Consider the following 23,691-nt stretch of genomic DNA (forward strand, 5'->3'; position numbering starts at 1 on the left):
ACACCGCACCAGCGGGAGATGTTCGTTGCCTCCCCTGTCAAAGGGAGCTCTGTTACCAGACTGGCCCAGGCCTCGATCTCAATAAGCCCCAACAGAGTGTGGAGCATACAGACCCATATCTCTCCTAAATACTTACGCAAAAGTTCTGGCCAGGGGCCTGGAGAGCTGCCTACCAGGTGATCACAGAAGATCAGACCGGGTTTGTCAAGGGCAGGACAACGAACAGTGAATATCAGATGTCTGCTGAACGTTATTAATAACCCCAGCTGGGGAGAGGACAGCAGAGATGATAGTCTCCTTGGACGCTGAGAAAGCCTTTGATGTGGATATTATTATTCAGCTAATGTGGCGATGATCCGTAAGTGGGTAATGGAGAGAGAGAGGCCGGCGTGGAAAAGGCTAGAGGTGGCGACTTGTGTGGGTACGAGTCTGGGGGCGCTGGTGACGGCACGTTGCCGCTTCCGCCAACAAGGTATACCACGGGTCCGGTAGGTGGCGCCGACTCTGAAGATCTGGGGGCAGTGGAGGCAACATAGGGGTGAGGGGTGGGGGCCTCGGTCTGGTCTCTGATATGAGAGGAACCACATGTTCATTCTGGTAGTATGGATGGGGTTTCTGAGCTGGCATCGGGCAGGGATTAAAGGAATGGGGGTACTATTCATCAATGGGACTTTTGCGAGCCATGGGGCGCTAGAGGAGAAATTTGGGTTACCTCCCAGGGAATGCTTTTAGGTACATGCAAGTGAGGGCGTTTGAAAGACGGCAGGTGAGGGGAATTTCCGCTGCTCCCAGCACGAAGGATTCAGGACAGGGTGATTTTGGGTGTATGGGTTGGAGAAGGCAAGGTCTCGGCGATTTATCAGGAACTGCAGGAGGCGGAGGAGGCCTTGGTGAGGAGTTAAAGTTGGAGGAGGATCTGGGGGAGGAGCTGGATGAAGATCTATGGGCTGATGCCCTGAGTCGGGTTAATTCGTCCTCCTCTTGCACCAGGCTCAGCCGAATACAGGTTCAAAGTTGTCCAGAGGGTGCATATGACAGGGGCAAGGATCAGTAGGTTTTTTTTTTTAGAGTGGAGGACAGGTGTGTGAGGTGCTCGGGGAGCCAGCCAAATCACGCCCCACATGTTCTGGACATGCCCGGGGCACTGGAGGGGTTCTGGAGGGGCTTTGCGAGGACTATGTCCAAAGTGGTGAACACCCGTCAAGCCGGGCTGGCGGATAGCGTTATTTGGGGTATCGACGAGCTGCGAGTGCTGAAGCCGAAAGAGGCCGGTGTTCTGGCCTTTGCGTCCCTGGTAGCCCGGCGGAGGATCCTACTAATTTGGAGGGAGGCGAAGCCCCAAGCGTGGAAACCTGGATTAATGACATGGCAGGTTCACCAAGCTGGAAAGGATAAAGTTTGCCTTGCAGGGGTCTGTGCAGGGGTTCTCCAGGCGGTGGCAACCGTTCCGAGACTTTCTCGCGGAACGTTAGGTGGGAGGTCAACAGCAGCAGCAACCCAGGAGGAGGAGAGTAGGAGGAAGAGGAGGAGGAGGAGGAGGGAGGAGGAGGAGGGGGGGGGGCAGCGTTTGGTTTTCTGTTTTGTTTAGGTTAGAGTGGGGCGTTTTTCTTTACTGGAGTGTTTATTTGTTAAATGGGGGTTATTGTATTTTGTTGGAAATCTCATGTCTAATTTTTTGCTTGTTTTGTGCTTTATTCTTTTTTTCCTGGTTGGAGTGTTTTGTAGAAAATTGTTTGAAAATTTGAATAAATATATATTTTTAATAAGAGAACATCACCACCTCACAGGGAACTGTGATGCAACTGTGCTAACATGTTGCCCTTGAATGGCAGAGCAGGCTCGAATGGCCTCCTCCAGCTCCTACATGTTTCTATGTACTTTTCCCTTCAGTGGGGGGGGGGGTCAATATCCAGGGGGCATAAGGTAATGGGCAGGAGGTTTGGAAGAGATGGAAGGAAAAACATTTTCACCCAGAGGGTGGTTGGAATCTGGAATTCACTGCCTGAAAGGATGGTAGAAGCGGGAACTCTCAACTTTTAAGAAGTATTTATATCAGCACTTGAAATGCCATTGTATACAGGCTACAGACCAAGTGCTGGAAAATGGGATTGGAATAGTTAGGTGCTTGATGGTCAGCTGAAAGGTCTCTTTCTATGCTGTGAAAACTTAATGACTCCATATGCCAGTGTTGTAGCTGTACTGAAACAACTTAGGGATGTGGCTAGTTCTGGTGCACAAATCTTTTTATTACAATTGCTTGGAATGTTGCCAGTGTGCAACGCCCTTTGCTATATCCAATGCTTTCAGGCGTTATTGATATCACTTGGGAGTGAATGAATTGGCTGACATCTGTGATGCTGGGGACCTCAGGAAGTCTTGGCACTTGATTGAAGATGGTTGCTAATGTTTCAGCCTCGTCTTTTACACTGATGTACTGAGCATTCCCATCAATGAGGATGAGACATTTGTGAAGCCTCCTTCTCATCCTGTTAGTTAATTGTCCACTACCATCTTGGATTGGATCTGATAAGACTGGTTGTAGGATCGCCTAACTTGACATCTAATTTTTAGGTATGCTGCTGATGCTTCTGACATGCTTTCCTGCACTTTATTGAACTAGTGTTGATGCCCTGGCTTGATGATAAAGGTAGTTGGAAGGATTTGCTGGGCCATGAGGTTATGATTGTGGCAAATACAATTCTGCTCCTGCGGTGGTCCACGGTGTCTCATGGATGTTCAGTTTTGAGTTGCTGGATCTGTTTGAAATCATCCCATTTAGCTGGTGGTAGTGCTACACATCATGAGGGGCATCCTCAATGTCTGCACATGGACTGTGTGGTGATCACTGCTACCAATGCGGTCATGGACAGATGCATCTATGACAGGTAGATTCTCCGACAAGAGTAAACTCTCCCCCATTTACACCCCCACCAACACTGCTCAAGATCTTAAAGGTTTCAATCAAGTCACATCTTACTCTTCTAAACTCTAATGGGTACAAGCATAATCTCTCCCTCAAAGACAACCCACCGTTTCTGATATTAGTCTAGTAAACCTTTTCTGCACTGCTGCTGACGCATTTACATCTTTCCTTAAATAAGACCAATACTGCACAATACTTCAGATGTGGTCTCACCAATGCCCCATACAACTGAAGCATAATATTCCTACTTTTGGATTTGATATCCCTCACAATAACGATCCTTTGCTATAAGTAAATAAAGGTCACAAAAATGTTTTATACACATTAACCAGTTACATCCCAGTGAAAAATTTTATTTTAGCAAAACAGTACCTGGAACACAAGTCATCTCGGGACAGGGTTTTGAAAATCCGATTCACTTAAGCGAACCTATTGCGGAACAAGACAGGTCATTAGTTATTGCTAATCGGAAGTGATAATAACTTATAACTTAGTTATTTTTTGTGCTTACCTTCTTTGGGAGAGGTTCTTCATTCGTCATTCTGATATCTGAAAGAAAGTTCACAAATAGATTATAATCTACACAGTTAGTCATAAATTGCTACAATGCAGAAGAAGGCCATTTGACCCAACTTGTCTGCAACAGCTCACCTCACCTAGTACCACGCCTCCGCTTCTCCCTGCAACACCAGTACATTCTTCCTTTTCAGTTGAAAGTCTAATTCCTTTTTAATGCTTCAATTGAACTTGCCTCCAACACATTCTCAGGCAGAGCATTCCAGACCCCTAACCACCTGGGAAAACAATTTCCCTTGTGTGACTTTTGCTTCCATTACCAATTTCTTTAAATCTGCGCCCTCTCATTATTGAACAGAAACAATTTCTCCCACCTACTCTGGCCAGAAGCTGAATTATTTTGAATTAAATCTTCTCTCAACTTTTTCTAGGAAGAGAACAGTCCTAACTGCTCTGATCTACCTTCATATATGAAGTCCCTCAGCCCTAGAACCATTATGAATCTTTTCTGCACCCTCTCTAATGCTTCACATCCTTCACTGAAGTGTGGCACATTGAAATGGACACAACACTCTAAGCAGAGGTTAAACTTATACAGTTTGCTTTATTAACTGTTCTCGGAAACTGGATTGCCATCTTCCATGATTTATGTACTCTGGTTTTCTGCTCCTCCACCTCCTTGTGGATCTCACTTATGCTCTTCCTATCAAAATGAATGACCAAAAGCTTCTCTGCATTGAACTTCATCTACTACCCTGGCCACCATCTCCACCATGTCTACATCCCATTGAAATTCTACATTATCTTCTTTACAGTTTAGAATGTTTCCAAATGTTGCATCAATCACAAACTTTAAAATTGTGCCCTGCACACCAAGGTCTAGGTCATTAATACGAATCAGAAAAAGGGTCCCTGAGGAACTCAACTCTAGCAGAAAAACATCTATTAACCACTACTCGTTTCCCGTAGTTCAGCCAATGCAGTATCAATGTTGCTACTGTTCAATGGTTTTATAACTTTGCACATCGGTCCATGGAGCAGCACTGTATCAAATGCCTTTTGGAAGTCTATGTACACCACATTAACAGCATTTCCCTCATCAACCCCCTCTTTTACTTATTTACCCTTAAGAAATCCAGGCTGGGTTCTCTTATTTAACCCATACCTGCCCATGTGACTTAATTTTGTCCCAAATCATTGTTTGAGAGGTTTCCCCACTACTGAAGTTAAACTGGACATATCTTTACACCTTTTTTTGAATAAGAATGTAACGTTTGCAATTCTCTAGTCTTCTGGCACCACCCGAGTCTAAGGGGGCCAGATCCTCTGCAATTTCCACTCTCACTTCCCTCATTGTCTTTGAGATGCATCTCATCTGGTCTCAGTGACTTATCAGCTAAGTACAAATACCACATGAAGATTAACATGTGCCGAATTCGCCCTTTCCAATTTTAAATCCATCTAGTGTTAGTATGACCTCATCTTTTACCATGGTCTGGGTAAAGATGGACGTAAAGTATTTATTTAGTAGCCAAGATATGCCATCTTTAAACCTGGGGGGAGACGTCCTAAGAAGGGGGGGGGGGGGACTGCCTGGGAGGGTGGATGAGCAAGAGATAACATGAAGGGTTGGGGAAACTGGCACGTACGGGTGAGGGCCAGTGTACAAAGCTGTGTAAATATATCATTTTGCCATGTATATATCTTGCTCTGCGTGATTTCTCAGGTTTTTTTTGTTACGGGGGGGGGGGGGGGGTGTTATTGTTTGTAAGGGAGAAAAATTGTGTTAAAAAACTTTAATAAATATATATTTTTTAAAAAGATATGCCATCTTTCACCATGTGTTAATCTTCTTTAGGTTCCCTCATCAACCTTACTCCTCTTTTTACTACCTATAGAACGATACAGCACAGTACAGGCCCTTCAGCCCACGATGTTGCACCGAAACAAAAGCCATCTAACCATTATGCCATTATCATCCATTTGTTTATCCAATAAACTTTTAAATGCCCTCAATGTTGGCGAGTTCACTACTGTAGCAGGTAGGGCATTCCACGGCCTCACTACTCTTTGCGTAAAGAACCTACCTCTGACCTCTGTCCTATATCTATTACCCCTCAGTTTAAAGCTATGTCCCCTCGTGCCAGCCATTTCCATCCGCGGGAGAAGGCTCTCACTGTCCACCCTATCCAACCCCCTGATCATTTTGTATGCCTCCTCTTAACCTTCTTCTCTCCAACGAAAACAACCTCAAGTCCATCAGCCTTTCCTCATAAGATTTTCCCTCCATACCAGGCAACATCCTGGTAAATCTCCTCTGCACCCGCTCCAAAGCTTCCACGTCCTTCCTATAATGCGGTGACCAGAACTGTACGCAATAATCCAAATGCGGCCGTACCAGAGTTCTGTACAGCTGCAACATGACCTCCTGACTCCGGAACTCAATCCCTCTACCAATAAATGCCAACACTCCATCGGCCTTCTTCACAACCCTATCAACCTGGGTGGCAACTTTCAGGGATCTATGTACATGGACACCTAGATCCCTCTGCTCATCCACACTTCCAGGAACTTTACCATTAGCCAAATATTCCGCATTCCTGTTATTCCTTCCAAAGTGAATCACCTCACACTTCTCTACATTAAACTCCATTTGCCACCTCTCAGCCCAGCTCTGCAGCTTATCTATATCCCTCTGTAACCTGCTACATCCTTCCACACTATCGACAACACCACCGACTTTAGTATCGTCTGCAAATTTACTCACCCACCCTTCTGCGCCTTCCTCTAGGTCATTGATAAAAATGACAAACAGCAACTGCCCCAGAACAGATCCTTGTGGTACTCCACTTGTGACTGAACTCCATTCTGAACATTTCCCATCAACCACCACCCTCTGTCTTCTTTCAGCTAGCCAATTTCTGATCCACATCTCTAAATCACCCTCAATCCCCAGCCTCCATATTTCTGCAATAGCCTACCGTGGGGAACCTTATCAAACGATTTGCTGAAATCCATATACACATCAACTGCTCTACCCTCGTCTACCTGTTCAGTCACCTTCTCAAAGAACTCGATAAGGTTTGTGAGGCATGACCTATCCTTCACAAAGCCATGCTGACTATCCCTGATCATATTATTCCTATCTAGATGATTATAAATCTTGTCTCTTATAATCCGCTCCAAGACTTTACCCACTACAGACGTGAGGCTCACCGGTCTATAGTTGCCGGGGTTGTCTCCGCTCCCCTTTTTGAACAAAGGGACCACATTTGCTATCCTCCAGTCCTCTGGCACTATTCCTGTAGCCAATGATGACATAAAAATCAAAGCCAAAGGTCCAGCAATCTCGTCCCTGGCCTCCCAGAGAATCCTAGGATAAATCCCATCAGGACCCGGGGACTTATCTATTTTCAGCCTGTCCAGAATTGCCAACACCTCTTCCCTACGTACCTCAATGCCATCTATTCTATTAGCCTGGGTCTCAGCATTCTCCTCCACAACATTATCTTTTTCCTGAGTGAATACTGACGAAAAATATTCATTTAGTATCTCGCCTATCTCTTCAGACTCCACACACAACTTCCCATCCCTGTCCTTGACTGGTCCTACTCTTTCCCTAGTCATTCACTTATTCCTGACATACCTATAGAAAGCTTATGTGTCTGCAGAAGACTTTGGGGTTCACTTTTACAATATTATATATGACCATCACCTGGGTTAGAATGGAATCACAGAAAAGTTACAGCATAGGTGGCCTTTCGGCCCATTTTGTCCATGCCAGCCTGAGGACACCCATGTGCTTTTTCTAACCCTACCCTCCTGCACCGAGTCCATAGCCGTGTCTTACAGCACTTCAGTCCAGGTACTTTTAAAAAGAGTTTAGGGTCTCTGCCTCCACCACTAACTCAGGCAGTGAATTCCAGATCCCACTACCCTCTGTGCAAAAAAAAGTTCCTCTACACCTTCTGCCACTTATCTTGAATCCATGTCCCCTGGTTCTAGAATTCGCCACCAAAAGAAACAATTTTATCCTGTTCACTATCTCTTCCCCTCAATTTTATACACCCCAATTAAGTCGCCCTCAGCCTTCTTTGTTCCAAGGAAAATAACCCCAACCTATCTCATCTCTCCTCATAGCTACACTTTTCTAGCCCTGGCAACATTCTTGTAAACTTTCTCTGTACTCTCTCTCGAGCAATTACATCCTTACTGTAATGTGGTGACCAGAACTGCATACAATACTCCAGTTGTGGTTGGTATAATGATTCCAATACCACAGAAAATAGACACCTGTACTATTGATATATCACTTTAAATTCCTCTCACTACTATAACAATCATGGTGTCAGAATCGCATCCCAGTGTTTTAATACCAAAACCTACAACTGCATATGCTCATAACACTTTAAGTGGACAAAACAAGAAAGTTCCCTCAGTATAGCTGCATGAAAATGTCACCTTTATCTACCATATCTCACTGAAACACTAATAACAGTGAACACATGAACTGCCTCAGGAACTATGGAACAAAAGCGGATGTCAATATTTTCTATTGCATAAATTGGTCAACAAAATTAGCTCACATCATGAAACTTCCTACAGCTCACAACCTTACAGATATACAAGTTAACATAAGTAACAGGTTTGATTATTGAGCAAATTAAAGTTGGCACTTAAGCATAAACTACAATTTACTTCCTTAAATTGGTCATGTTTTCAGCTAAAGAAAACAAATGCAAGTGTTTTGTACATTTCTTTCTTGTATAAATTTAACCAATATAAGTTTGGAGATATAAGCCAACATTAAAGTGTTGCTTTCAAATGTGGAATTTAAATAAATCATGACTTTTGCAGGAGAAAGAGCTTCCAAAAACCCCAACACTTTGCAATAAAGTAAATGAGCACTTCATGGTTTCCACCAAAAAGTGCAAAAGACTAGATTGAAGAATTAGTAAAAAATGTATCTTTGTTGGTTGTTGCAATCGCATTCTTCAGTAATCCATCGTATCTCTTCTCATTTATCCTATCACAAACCTCACGTGTTTCTCTAGCTTTCCCTTAAATGCATCTATGCTATTGGCCTCAACTATGTCATGTAGTACCAAGTTCTAGATTCTAACCATCACTTGAGTAAATAAGTTAATTCTAATCTTCTGAAGTACTGACATCTTACATTTATGATCCAGTTTTGCACTCCCTAGCAAGTGGATACATTTTCTTTTAAGTCTATTAACCCTCTTGTAATCTTGTACAATTGTACAACAGTCTTCCTTTTTCTGTGAAAAGAGGTCCAGCCTGTACTGTCTTCCCAGGTTATAACATCCTTAGTTCTGTAAATCTTTTTTCCACCTTCCCTAGACTCCATATCCTTTGTACAATATAATAAATCCCTTTCCTCCTCTACCCAATGTAAAATCTTTTTTTCAAAAGGAATTCTTCCTACCAAAATGCATTAATCATACTTACATATACTGAAATTAATTAGTCCATTTCACACCCATTCTGCCAGTTTGTTTTCTTGCAATTTGTCAGTCTGTCTCACTATTGGCTATACCTCCCAAGTTGCTGCCATCAGCAAATATTAAAAATGTATTCCTGCTTTCCAAGTACAAATTGTTTACAAGAATAGTGAACAATAGTGGTCTCAGCATCAATCCTTGTGCAACAGCACTTCCCACCTTTGTCAATCTGAGCTTCTACCTGTACTGTTTTAGGCAGCTTGTCATCCAGTTGTTTTTTTTGTCCCAATTCCACATGCCCCAACTTTGTCATTACCTTACAGTGCCTTTTAAAAATCCCAGTGCACTGCCAGTATCTTGACAGATTTGTGACATACTACAAAAGCAACAACAAATTTTGAAACAATCTGTAGCTTAACAGAAATAAATGTTTCCTACCAAAAAAACTTCCACCATTACATACTCTTGGGTAACATTCTGATAGGAATCGACTATATCCGGATAGATCTGATAGGTAAAAGAAGGCTATTTAGTGTAAATATGAAGCCCCAGTTTTAATACCCATTTTAAATTGAGGATTTCAGCATTCATAACCTCAGGTCATAATAAAACACATAGCTTCAACAGAGACACAAAAAGCCTGACACATGCATAAACTAATTGGAGATTAAAACAACATTTTTACTCAGCAAAGATGAAAAAGCTATTGTTTGAACAAACATATTTTCAAAGACAGTTTGACATTAAGAAATGAGCTGTACCAGTAATCTGATCAAGGACGACACAGGCACCATAGCAACATGAAGGTATCATTGTTCATAATGTGGATAAAGCGAAGTCAGCAGGAAACCAGTAGAAACTAGTTTTGATAATAGCACATAACATACACAAATATTCAAATATGAAACATTCAGAATTTATGTTGCACATTAAGGATTGACAGCTAACCGTCGAATCAAATACATTTGATTCTAACCCAAACCAATTAGGATGACATAGAGGTGTAGATAGATGGCTCAAGACAGATACGATTTCCTATAAACATGATGGTCCGTACGGCCACCTTTATTCTGGGATCATCCTAACTATGACCTAACTATTCGCAATCTCGATTTTTCACATTTTCACTTTTCCACTCGAACTCTTGAAGTAAATGCAAGCTGTTTTGCCGTAAGCAAGAAACCACTTCTGTATTATTTTGAAAGTTAAATTGTGTACAAGTTATTTCTCTTTAAGTCCTTTTGCTAGCCAGACTTTATTGAGAATAGATTTAAGTTTCTCCTAATTGTAATCAAATTGGGGCAATAAAGATTAATGTTTGCATCCGAGAAGTTTATCTCAAATTTCTACTGAGTTTTAGTGTTGCAAGACCTCGCTAATTCCGCATGGTACATCTTATCAATTAGGTGTAGTTCGACAAAAGGGGAGGAGCGTTGAGTCGGAAATCAGACGAGATCGGAACGAGTCGGAGCCGATCGGGGAGAATCGGAGGACATCGGAAGACCGAACCGTTAATGGAAGCCCAGAAGGACGGAAGACCCAAAGAAACACAGCTAGACTGGGATAAGAAACATCTTTTTACCCATTACAAGTCTTGAAGCCGCATCAAGTAGTACTCCGACCCCTTAGAAAGGACCTTTTTTCAGACGGAGTTATTCAATCGGTGCCAGTCGTTTAAACTCAAAATAACATGTGGCTGAAAGGTGAATAGTAAATAACATATTGCTAATGGATTAATCAATTAATCAAATTTGATTCTACTGATTCAGTATTAATCCATCAGCAATATGTTAATAAGTCAAATAATAGATTGATCAGTAACATTTCAACAATAATACTGCATTTCTATTTCATCTAATGGAGGTGCAGTGGGGTTAGTGTGAATCATTCTGACTGTTGGGCCCTTGCGTTTAGTAAAAATGTTGTTTTAATCTCCAATTAGTTTATGCATGTGTCAGGCTTTTTGTGTCTCTGTTGAAGCTATGTGTTTTATCATGACCTGAGGTTATGAGTGCTGAAATCCTCAATTTAAATGGGCATTAAAACTGGGGCTTAATATTTACACTAAATACCTTCTTTTAACTATCAGATCGATCAGGAAATAGTCGATTTCTATCACATTCCCAAGATCTACTTAGATAAAAAAATCCAACACTTGCTCTCCCAACACTCAGCCAAATCAGTTATAATATAATCATTGTCAGAAGTTTATTTGCATTGACTTTGGAACCATAGAGTGGCCTTGTGTCCGTGCCAACTCTCTGCAAGGGCAATTCAGCTAGTCACACTCCCCATCTTTTTCTTGTAGCCTAGTTCTATTTTTTCTCTGCAGTTAATTTTCTAATATGCTTTTGAAAGCCACAATTGAATCTGCATCCACCACAATCCAAGTGCATTTCCACCACAATCCAAGTGCATTTGTGAGCCTACTTCATTTCTCATGATTCCTTAGGTTATTTAGACATTGACACTGAACTTTCCATCAATGGGAACAGTTTCCCCCTGCCTTTCTGTCCAGACATCTCAGCTCTATCAAATCTTCTCTCAACCGTCAGTTCTGTAAAAAGCCCAGCTTTTCCAACAAAGGAAACTGAAGTCCCTCATCCCTGGATGTATTCTTGTACATTTTTTCTGCACCCTTTCCAATGCTTTCTTAAGTCCTCCCTGAAGTGTGGTGCCAACGATTGGACACAAACTTCAGTTGAAGACCACCGTTTAAAAAAAAATAAAGGTTCATCAGAACCTCTTTGTTTTGGTGCTCTATTTATAAAACTTCCTCAATCATCTGTGCAAGTATACCAGCAGGTCATTCTGCCCATGCAAAAGTTTGAAATTGTAACCATTAATTTATATTACCTCTCATTCTTCCTACCAAAATCTATCACTTCATTCTTCGCCATGTTAAATTTCATTTGTCATGTGTCAGCTCACTCACTGCATGAGCTTGCCTTCTTGAAGTCTTTCCCGTCCTCCTCACACTTCACAAGAATTCCAAGTTTTGCGTCATCTACAAATGTATAAACTGTGCGTTGTGCAAAGTCTAGATCCTTAATATATATCAAGGGCACATAGGTCTCAACACTGACCCCTGGTGAGCTCCAGTTCTTCCAATTTGAAACACAAAGGTTCACCAATATGCTGTTTTCTGTCACTCAACTAACTTGGTAGCCTCTGGTCTTTATCTTTTCTGACACGTGGCTCTCAAGTGCTTGTATACACACCAATTACATGGTCATCAATCCTCTATTTCCCCATGAAATTAAACACGATTTACTTATAACTTTGTTGGCTTTTCTTAATCATGTTTGTTTATGTGACTGTTGAATTTATCCTGGGTTGTTTCTAAAAGCTTTCCCACCAACAGGGTTAAACAGACTGGTCTGTATTTATACTAGACTTTTCTTATTTAAACAAAATGAGAGACAATTTTCAATTCTCCAATCCTCTGGCACCACCCATGTATCCAAGGAAGGTTGGAAGATGGTGGCCAGCGTCTCTACAATTTCTAGTGGTTCTCAACCGTTGCAGTAAAATAGCACACTTCAATGAGCCAACAATTCCATGGCGCATCCACTTAAAGCTCGAGTGAAATTGGGAAACATTTTTTTCCCCCCCACACAAAATGAGTGGTGTAATCTGGAAATCTCCTCCACCAAAAGGCTTGGAGTCTCTCAAGACTGCAAATAATAGATTTTAGTTAGATAAGAGTACCAAGGTCAAGTACTTCAGGACTTGATGGACATGGAAGGTGCGGCTGTAACCTCGTCAAATGCTAAATCCTTCCATTACACCTACATAGAACATACAGTGCAGGAGGCCATTAGGCCCATCGAGTCTGCACTGACCCACTTAAACCCTCACTTCCACCCTATCCCCCTAACCCAATAACCCCTCCTAACCTTTTTGGTCACTAAGGGCAATTTATCATGGCCAATCCGCCTAACCTGCACGTCTTTGGACTGTGGGAGGAAACCGGAGTACCCGGAGGAAACCCATGCAGACACGGGGAGAACGTGCAGACTCCGCACAGTGACCCAGCAGGGAATCGAACCTGGGACCCTGGCGCTGTGAAGCCACAGTGCTATCCACTTGTGCTACCGTACTGCCCAATACCTGATGGCAGACAGTAAGTGAAGAATTTCCTGGTCGGACATACTGCCGAACGTAATGGAAAACCTCTGCAGTACTTTCATAGATTATCATAGAATTTACAGTGCAGAAGGAGGCCATTCAGCCCATCGAGTCTGCACCGGCTCTTGGAAAGAGCACCCTACCCAAGGTCAACACCGCCACCCTATCCCCATAACCCAGTAACCCCATCCAACACTAAGGGCAATTTTGGACACTAAGGGCAATTTATCATGGCCAATCCACCTAACCCGCACATCTTTGGACCGTGGGAGGAAACCGGAGCACCCGGAGGAAACCCACGCACACACGGGGAGGATGTGCAGACTCCGCACAGACAGTGACCCAAGCCAGAATCGAACCTGGGACCTTGGAGCTGTGAAGCAATTGTGCTATCCACAAGGCTACCGTGCTGCCCACACTTTGAGTACCAATCCAATGGAAGTCCATGGCTGCCAATTACCCTCTTGGGACATTGTACCGGAAGAAGCGTATTAAGGGATAAAAATGTCAGGCAGGAGTTCATAGATAAATCCATCATGATGTAATTAAATACTGGAACAGTTTCAAGGGCTGAGTGGAATTCCCATACTTGTATCATGTCGTGTATGTTAGTTCAATTGTGAAATACTTTGGTGTTCGGAGTCTTGTGAATCTTTATCATAGCTTCATCCATAAACGTGCTCTGCATTGCCCCATGTTGATTTTAAGGGGACAGACACCAGAAACAATGTCAGTCAAGATAACTGCAGATCATCTCTGCTGCTCTGATCTTTACACTCATGCTCCGCTTATTGAAGATCACTTTTATCTACACCCACACTGTCTTTGTTGGAGATCAATTTTGTCTCCAAAACTCCTCGCTAACTTCTTGCTCATTTTATCCTGCTCACCTCACGGATGTTTTGCTCGCTGACGTATCCTGCTTTAGCCGCCCATCACTGAAATCTCCCTTTATTGCAGCCTCACTATATTCTCTGATAACCCATTCTTTAACAAAGTCTTGCTCTATACAGTCTGCTAAACTTGCTGGAGTCTCTCACTTCCCACCCCTTTGCTGATCTATTTCGTCACTCTTTTTTGTTTTAAAAATAATTTTTATTAAGGTTTTCATAAAATATCAATAACAAAATGAAAAAGGAACCCAACAGGGTTAAGTACAAAACACAGTCTAGAAAAGCAACGCTCCCTACCCCCCTGTACATAAATAATAAATTAACATTAAAACCCCGACTTAACACAACTCTTATATACACCCCCTGGACCCTCCAGTGTAATTAACAGAAACAGAAATAAAGTAACCCCTCCCACCGAGTTGCTGCTGCCATTGACCAATGTCTACCGTTCTGCCAAGAAGTCTAAGAACGGTTGCCACCACCTAAAGAACCCTTGTACCGACCCTCTCAAGGCGAATTTCACCCTCTCCAATTTAATGAACCCTGCCATATCGCTGATCCAGGATTCCACGCTTGGGGGCCTCGCATCCTTCCACTGAAGAATCCTTCACCGGGCTACCAGGGACGCAAAGGCCAGAATTCCGGCCTCTTTCGCCTCCTGCACTCCCGGCTCCTCTGCCACCCCAAATATTGCGAGCCCCCAGCCCGGTTTGACCCTGGATCCTACCACCCTCGACGCTACGCCCTTCCAAAATTCCTCCAGCGCTGGGCATGCCCAGAACATATGGGTGTGATTTGCTGGGCTCCCTGAGTACCTAACACACTTGTCCTCACCCTCAAAAAACCGGCTCATCCTTGTCCCGGTCATGTGTGCCGTGTGCAGCACCTTAAACTGTATGAGGCTGAGCCTCGCGCACAATGAGGAAGAGTTCACCCTCCCTAGGGCATCTGCCTACCTCAATCTCCTCTCCCAACTCCCCCTCCCACTTACCTTTCACCTCCACCACCAAGGCCTCCTCCTGCATCACCTGTTAAGTTTCCGAGATCTCCCCCCCCCCACCCCCTGAGAGCACCATGTCCTATTTTGTCACTCTTCATCTACATTCCTATCCCAGCCTGTTGGAATAATTAAAGCCCCGATACCCTAAAGTTTTTTCACCATTCTGTAATTTCCTTGAAAATGTGCTCCTCTCATCTTTCCCACTAGATGGTGGCATGTGGAGTACACCCAGTATTATTGGTGTTCTGTTGCTTCTTAGCTCCAATCAAGTATTTTCTGTCCTTGACTCCCAGCACTTTAAAAATTTCCGTAAATCAATAATTCTGTCTCCTTTCCTTCCTCTTCTTTCCTGAGCGCCACATTTCCAGGACTATTTAGTACCCAGTTTTGAGCCAGGACTGTTATTTACACTCACATTCTCACTTTGATATGTGCAGCTCAGTAACTTTATGCACAGTGTATCTAATTTAGAATTTATTGCATTTCTCCTATGTAGAAAAAATCTCAATCATGACAAGCCACTGTTTATAAGGACAGTAACATTATAACAAGTAAATATTCTATTGCTTTTTTCTACAGTTCCCTTTAAAAAAAATGTTCTGCTGTTAAATAGTCACTTAGGTTCAGATGCCAACTGAGAGGCACCAACATTTGCAGCTCCAGTGTAGATTTTGGGAAAACTTTTTTATTGAAGTTTTACATTTTAACAAATAATGCATCAAAACCACAGGAACGATACAGCTCAACAAGAAAAAGAGTCTCAACATACATTGGTACAGTGGGAAACAGGAGAACAGCAATATACCAGCTCGATATGGTAAAATGTCACACATCTGCCCACGTGGCGATTGCTCGCAATGACCATGGAAGTTCAGGATAAGTTTTTCATGCCATGTTCAGGCCCGCACAACCACATATCTCCCTCAGCTCCAGCAGCACCAGAGGCATGAATGACACACCCCAATCTCCTCCCTTCAGATAACAGGAACCCCTGCAGGAACTTTCTTTATTCCGACCATAACAAAAGAAACAATGAGAACCCGGTTCTAAAAAGATGTCATACATATACCACACAACATAACCCCAACCTCAGGCACAGAACAGAATGATCATAATTTCACATATTTAGACAGTGAGGACCAACAGCTAAAGATTTGGATCATGGTCAGTACCTTCAGTGTCTTGGGAGGGGGACCAATTTATCTCCTCTCCCCACCCCAACAAACTATAAGGACAATCTCCCGTAACCCACAGTAGGCTGCTTGCCCAGGTGAAGAGAAGAAGAATCCCTTAAGGAACGCCCAAGCTACCCCAGGAAGCTTAGCCACACTGCATGCCATTGTAAAGAGCATACTAGGGGACAAAACATCACTGTTTCAACAGATAAAGAAACGGCCTCCCCGTGGAAGCCCCAACCACGACGAGAACGACACTCATGAAACCACTATACAAGACCACTTGAAGGAGGGCGCCTAACTCCCCCAATCAAGCCTAACCCCAAACCAAGTAAGGGCTCCAACAATGTAGAGGCTCTAATTACTAAGACAATTAAAACAGATTAACCAACCCAATTCAAACAGATTACCCAACCCCACCTCAGCGTGCACTCATACTCCCCCAACTCGAATAGCTCTAAATAAAACACCAACCCCAAGGAAGAAATAGAAGGACGCAGTCCTCTATAGGACGATCTGCCCGGGCTTTGAAAGAGATAAACACTGGATTCTCAAAATTCAAAGCAGTAAAACAAAACCTGATAATTGGAGGCCATTCTCAGTCCTAGTGCGGGCTTAACTAACCCTACCACCCACCTCCACACCAACCATCCACCCGCCATAGCTCCGTTCACCTTCATTATAAATGATATAACGGGTGTCTAAAACGCACCCCCTTACACATAGAATTTACAGTGCAGAAGGCCATTCAGGCCTTCGAGTCTGCACCAGCCCTTGGAAAGAGCACCCTACCCAAGCCCACTTTATTATTAAACAGCTGGCTTGTATTGCAGAACAAGGCCAGCAGCACAGGTTCAATTCCCGTACCAGCCCCCGAACAGGCGCCCGAATGTGGCGATTAGGGGCTATCACAGTAACTTCATTGAAGCCTACTTGTGACAATAAGCGATTATTATAATAAAGATTATAATAATAATCTTTATTGGTGTCACAAGTAGGTTTACATTAACACTGCAACAAAGTTACTGTGAAAATTCCCTAGTCGCCACACTCCGGCACCTGTTGGGGTACACCAAAGGAGAATTCAGAATGTTCAATTCACCTAACAAGCACGTTTTTCGGGACTTGTGGGAGGAACCCAGAGGAAACCCACGCATACACGGGGAGAACATGCAAACTCCACACAGTGAGACAAGTCAGGATTTGAACTTGGAATCTTGTTGCTGTGAAACAAAAGTGCTAACCACTGTGCTACTGTACTAGAATTCACATAACTGCAAGGATTACAGCACATTAAAAAAATCAGGAACAAGACTGTACATAAACCACATATCACACAAGATAACAGATGACCCTTGCCCACACCTCACCCACCCTTGCTAGGAGAAAAGACCACAAGAAATCAACAGCATAATCACAAGGGAGCAAAGTCCAGGATTGTTGATGAACTGCAGGATAATAACACCATCTACGTCGCTTGAAAAGGCCGAAACTATAACATGATTGTCAAACTACCATCAGGATATCTCAAAAGTTCCATCAAACGAAGCACCTTCACCTCTGCCATGTCATCACCCCGACGCCCAGTCATCTAGGAACGGGGGGGGGGGGGGGGGGGGGGAGAGTGAGATAATTCGACACGACCAGTCACCTCCAACCCCTCACAACGAGCATCGAGAACAAGATAATATAAGACCAGTGGTTGGGGGCTCGAGCCGACCCCAGGCCTCGAAGACTGGATACAATGTGTTCCATCGAACCTGATTGGCCAAGTCTCCAAATCAAATTTTAAAACTCAAATCTGGAACTCACAAGAGGCTCATGAACAGTCCTTGACGGCCCCCATTTCCCAAGTCGGTCAGGATAGACGACACACCATGCAACAGGATGTATACGAACCGAAGGCAGGCCCACACCTGGGAAATTGCTCAATCAAATACCAGGATTCTCTTCTGCGTGTCCACCATTCTCCCATGGATATTCCTTAATTCATCAAAGTGAGCACCAAAGACCTGCACCATGGGGCAGAGATCATCATTTGCAATGGCAGCCATCATCCCGATGCAAACAGCACCGCCGAGGTGTGGGCCCGCTCATCAGCAAAACCACCACTGCAAGCTGGACCCCACCCCAGCCACTTCCGACCGCCTCAATCAAACGAGGATTCTCTTATTCAACTCGGCTCCTCGTCACCAAACTCCGACGAGCCCAAAAAAGATAATTATGAAATGTGCATTAGGATAAAATAAAGGAGTAAAAGAAAAATAGAGCTAGAGCTTGCAAAAACGCAGCTGCTCACATCACGAGCCCCCCTGCCTTGCTATTTTTGATTTAGTACCCACCATTTACACCACTTGCTCTTATCCTGGACATATAGCTCTAAACATTCGCCATAAGCAATTACAAAGTTACTGCTTAAAATTTACCTATAGTTTTGGGCACTTAAAAGTAGAATAATTCTGAATTATTCCACATCCCCTCTCTCTTCCCCACCCCCAACACAAACACAAAAAATGCAATTATCATTAAGTCCATTCTGGCCTTTTCAGAACTACATTACTTATGGACAGAAAATGGACTGGAAAACTGGAACATATTTGAAGAGGTACAAACAATAACAGCACAATTGTTGCCTCCAGTTCTCCTGGGGCCTTCAGAACTTCTGGGAGCACTTCTTGTTTGTTAGTTAAATTCATCATGCAAGGGATGATGCACAAATGTAATTGTACTTGTTACCCACTAGTTCAGGATCTCAGCTGGCAGGTACTTAAGGACACTGGCACCGATTCTTTTGCATGCACTTACTTTTAAATTTCTCAAGCTACATGTTGGATGCTCCAACAGGTATAATGGACAAATCAGGGTTGGCATCAACATGCCTGATATAAAGAGTATATATTTTGAAAAACAATACCAAAATGCGAAGAGGACAGCAAGCATCTACTACACTACAATGATGCTTGTGTAAAAACGTATATGCAATTTTCCATCTTATATGAATGGTTAAATATATTGGACTATTGCTGCTTATTACCAAGAGGAATTCCTACTGATTACAAGGTGCAACTTTGGCTCCAGGCTGTACTGTAAAATATACAGATCCAAGTATCTCCATTTGAATTTAGTACAATAGGGTTTTGGGGGAAATAATAAAGACCCCCCCCCAAGCAATTGCATTATATGGCTTTCTACCATGTTTTGGCTTCTTCACAGACCAATGACCAGAACCACAAACTCCAAAAACACAGTCCCTGGGCTACTTGGGCTCAAAATAGTTTAAAGTTGCGCATCTCCATAAAATGTGTGTTCCCCTGATCCTCACTCCAATATTGCACTACATATTACTGGAAACAAGTTGGGTGAACAATGAGACCAACAGTCTACCACATTAACCAATGAAATTCAAGGTTGGAGGAAAAAACCAATATGAATGAAGGAGAAGGATGCAGGGTGAATTAGAGTCAAGTTGAATACAGAGTGAGGAATACTGTATTGGGAGATTTGATTGAAAGATAGACACAAAAGAATATCTGTACACCTCGAGGGATAGCATACTTTAGTTTCAACTGTACCTTTTGTAAGCCTGTCAGGTTTTAATGACACTGCAAATTCATATATACCATCATAAGAATGGCTCTCATGATGTGAAATACAAGCCCAATTTCCTGTAGAGCTTTACATTTACAAATCCAGCAATTCCTTGAAACTCCTGCAGAGATCAACAGATGCCTTCTTTTTGTGAGGTTCACCAGAGAACAGCAGAAATCATGCAACAATTTGTGGTGATTCAATTTCAGGTGTATATCTTCACCACAAATGGCTCTTTTTAATATGTTAACCTTAACCGTGCCATTATTTTGCCAGAAAGCTCAATTTCAGCCTAGACTGGCTTTACACTCCTGAATCTTGTGACCTCTCTACATTTGAAAAAAATATTTGTCTTAACTGACATTGGTTATCGTACACCCATTTCATTTAGTACCCACCTTTTTAAATTTGCCTTCTCATATTTGGATTATACCAGCTACATGATTCATGCAAAAATGAATCCAATAAACAAAATGTACATCGCAGTGCAATAGATACTTAAGTGGTAAAAGCTTTTCATCCTTCTTCAATATTTAAACTTTTGATGTAAAATTTACTTTCCAAATAATAACGCAACATGTATCTAAGCAATTCTATACATACACTGCGAAAAAGGTGACCAGAGTGGAAGAAAGACTTTTCTGTTATCCGCATTAAGAAAACTCTAATCGAAATAACTTTGCAGCTCAACGGATTAATCAGTTGTGACTCCCACTAAAAGGTCCAAATTTCGAGAAAACACATGTTTACTCAAAATCGCCGCTCGGGTCGGCTAAACATTGCCAGTTTGGATAAATCTAATAAATCAGGGCAGAATACAGGGCCGTCTACACGTTATATTGTGGAAAGGGCTTCGTGTCAGTGGCGACACCATCCAACCCCTCCATTCTTGCCCATAACTGCGATTTAATCCGAGAGGATTTCATTTCCATTAAAGTAGAAACAACTAGGCCCTATAAAAGCCTGCCGCCCACCAAACAAACCCATCCTGGTCGCTTGATCTATTTAAATCTACTTAAGGCCTATCTTAAAGGAACGGCACAAAGCAAAATCCACGCTCAGTGCTATTTAAAACAAACGCACACATATAGTAGAGGAAAACGCGCGCAGCCTCCACTTTTGGACCCGGAGACGAGGCAAAATGTTATGTTGAGAAAGACAAACCGTGAGCCTGGCAGCAAGGCCCCGGTGTGAGGAGGGGCCTGAATCACTACAGCTCCTCAGAAGTGAACCCCCTTTCCTGACTCAACCCGTCGTTGTGAGGATAGAAAATCCCGCACAAAATGGCGCCGCCTGTCTCCGGCCGAACAGCGCCGACTCCGCAGCACGCACGTCCCAACTCACCCCGACCACCTCCAACCACCGAGTCCCCCCACCAGCCGGGGGAACCACCCACTCAACACAAACTGTAAACCGCTGATTGATTATGGGCAGATTTCAGGTGAAAGTCGCTGTTGCAGCCGCCATGTGTGTCAAGGAACGGGTGGGCGCAGCGCGGGTTGGAAACACGCACTTTAAAATGGGACAGCGGGAGTGCGGCGGAGGAGCACAGACACAACCGCCTCACCAAAATAATCCCTGCACCGTCTGCCGGCGACGCACAGAGAAGGCCGGCCCTGCAAAGACCCATCCCAACAGGGCAACCGCCAGATTCACTGAAGAGTCGTGTTTGTTTTAAAAGCAACATTACGTTCATCAATAATATCCCGCATTTTTTTAAGCCGAAAGAAAATGTGTTGACTGTGTATTTAATAAATACCTCACTAAAAAGGCGAATGAAATGGTTGGGTCTGAGTTGAAAAGTCAGGCGCGGTGAGTGGTGCCTGTCAGCCGCTCTACTCCCGGGGGGGAGGGAGATGGGATCAGATTTGTCCTTCAGCGACTGTGAAGCGCGCGTTCCGGCCCCGACATGTTCAACAGAGTCGGTCATCTCCGGAGGTGAGTGAGAGCCGGCCGCCATCCCAACTTTGGGGGGGGGGGAGGGGAGGTAAGGTGGTGGTGGTGGGGGGGAGGGGAGGTAATGTGGTGGTGGGGGGGAGGGGAGGTAATGTGGTGGTGGTGGGGGGGGGGGAGGGGAGGTAAGGTGGTGGTGGTGGGGGGGAGGGGAGGTAATGTGGTGGTGGTGGGGGGGAGGGGAGGTAAGGTGGTGGTGGTGGTGGGGGGGAGGGGAGGTAAGGTGGTGGTGGTGGGGGGGGAGGGGAGGTAAGGTGGTGGTGGTGGGGGGGAGGGGAGGTAAGGTGGTGGTGGTGGGGGGGGAGGGGAGGTAAGGTGGTGGTGGTGGGGGGGGAGGGGAGGTAAGGTGGGGGGGGGGAGGGGAGGTAAGGTGGGGGGGGGGAGGGGAGGTAAGGTGGTGGTGGTGGTGGGGGGGGGAGGGGAGGTAAGGTGGGGGGGGGGAGGGGAGGTAAGGTGGTGGTGGTGGGGGGGGGGAGGGGAGGTAAGGGGGTGGTGGTGGTGGGGTGGGGGGGGGAGGGGAGGTAAGGTGGTGGTGGGGGGGGAGGGGAGGTAAGGTGGTGGTGGGGGGGGAGGGGAGGTAAGGTGGTGGGGGGAGGTAAGGTGGTGGGGGGAGGGGAGGTATGGTGGGGGGGAAGGGGAGGTAAGGTGGTGGTGGGGGGGGGGAGGGGAGGTAAGGTGGTGGTGGGGGGGGGGGGAGGGGAGGTAAGGTGGTGGTGGGGGGGGGGGGAGGGGAGGTAAGGTGGTGGTGGTGGGGGGGGGGGAGGGGAGGTAAGGTGGTGGTGGGGGAGGGGAGGTAAGGTGGTGGTGGGGGGGGGGAGGGGAGGTAAGGTGGTGGTGGGGGGGGGGAGGGGAGGTAAGGTGGTGGTGGGGGGGGGAGGGGAGGTAAGGTGGTGGGGGGGAGGGAGGTAAGGTGGTGGTGGTGGGGGGGGGGAGGGGAGGTAGGTGGTGGTGGTGGGGGGGGGGGGAGGTGTGGTGGTGGTGGGGGGGGGGGGAGGTAAGGTGGTGGTGGGGGGGGGGGAGGGGAGGTAAGGTGGTGGTGGGGGGGGGAGGGGAGGTAAGGTGGTGGTGGGGGGGGGAGGGGAGGTAAGGTGGTGGTGGTGGGGGGGGGGGAGGGGGAGGTAAGGTGGTGGTGGTGGGGGGGAGGGGAGGTAAGGTGGTGGTGGTGGGGGGGGAGGTAAGGTGGTGGGGGGGGAGGGGAGGTAAGGTGGTGGGGGGGGGAGGGGAGGTAAGGTGGTGGGGGGGGGAGGGAGGTAAGGTGGTGGGGGGGGGGAGGTAAGGTGGTGGGGGGGGGAGGGGAGGTAAGGTGGTGGGGGGGGGAGGGGAGGTAAGGTGGTGGGGGGGGGAGGGGAGGTAAGGTGGTGGGGGGGGAGGGGAGGTAAGGTGGTGGTGGGGGGGGGAGGGGAGGTAAGGTGGTGGTGGGGGGGGGGGAGTGGTGGTGGGGGGGGGGGGAGTGGTGGTGGGGGGGGGGGAGTGGTGGTGGGGGGGGGGGAGTGGTGGTGGGGGGGGGGGAGTGGTGGTGGGGGGGGGGGGGTGGTGGGGGGGGGGGAGTGGTGGTGGGGGGGGGGGGAGTGGTGGTGGGGGGGGGGGGAGTGGTGGTGGGGGGGGGGGGAGTGGTGGTGGGGGGGGGGGAGTGGTGGTGGGGGGGGGGGGGAGTGGTGGTGGGGGGGGGAGTGGTGGTGGGGGGGAGTAGTGGTGGGGGGGAGGGGAGGTAAGGTGGTGGTGGTGGGGGGGAGGGGAGGTAAGGTGGTGGTGGGGGGGGAGGTAAGGTGGTGGTGGGGGGGGAGGGGAGGTATGGGGAGGGGAGGTAAGGTGGTGGTGGTGGGGGGGGAGGGGAGGTAAGGTGGTGGGGGGGGAGGTAAGGTGGTGGTGGGGGGGGAGGTAAGGTGGTGGGGGGGGAGGTAAGGTGGGGGGGGGGAGGTAAGGTGGGGGGGGGGGAGGTAAGGTGGTGGGGGGGGAGGTAAGGTGGTGGGGGGGGGAGGTAAGGTGGTGGGGGGGGGAGGTAAGGTGGTGGGGGGGGGAGGTAAGGTGGTGGGGGGGGAGGTAAGGTGGT

At 45.9% G+C, this 23,691-nt stretch overlaps 1 long non-coding RNA gene across 1 annotated transcript; it reads right to left on the bottom strand.

Annotated features, from left to right (window-relative positions):
- Positions 1-3,226: 3,226 nt before the first annotated feature.
- LOC140407555 (uncharacterized) lies at positions 3,227-21,649 on the bottom strand. The gene is made up of 3 exons (XR_011939686.1): positions 21,033-21,649; positions 3,435-3,472; positions 3,227-3,352 (listed from the first exon to the last, which is right to left on the bottom strand). It is a non-coding gene; the product is annotated as an uncharacterized lncRNA (long non-coding RNA).
- Between the last annotated feature and the right edge of the window lie 2,042 nt (positions 21,650-23,691).

The sequence above is a fragment of the Scyliorhinus torazame genome, unplaced genomic scaffold (assembly GCF_047496885.1).
Source record: "Scyliorhinus torazame isolate Kashiwa2021f unplaced genomic scaffold, sScyTor2.1 scaffold_1591, whole genome shotgun sequence".
NCBI classification, from domain to species: Eukaryota; Metazoa; Chordata; class Chondrichthyes; order Carcharhiniformes; family Scyliorhinidae; genus Scyliorhinus; species Scyliorhinus torazame.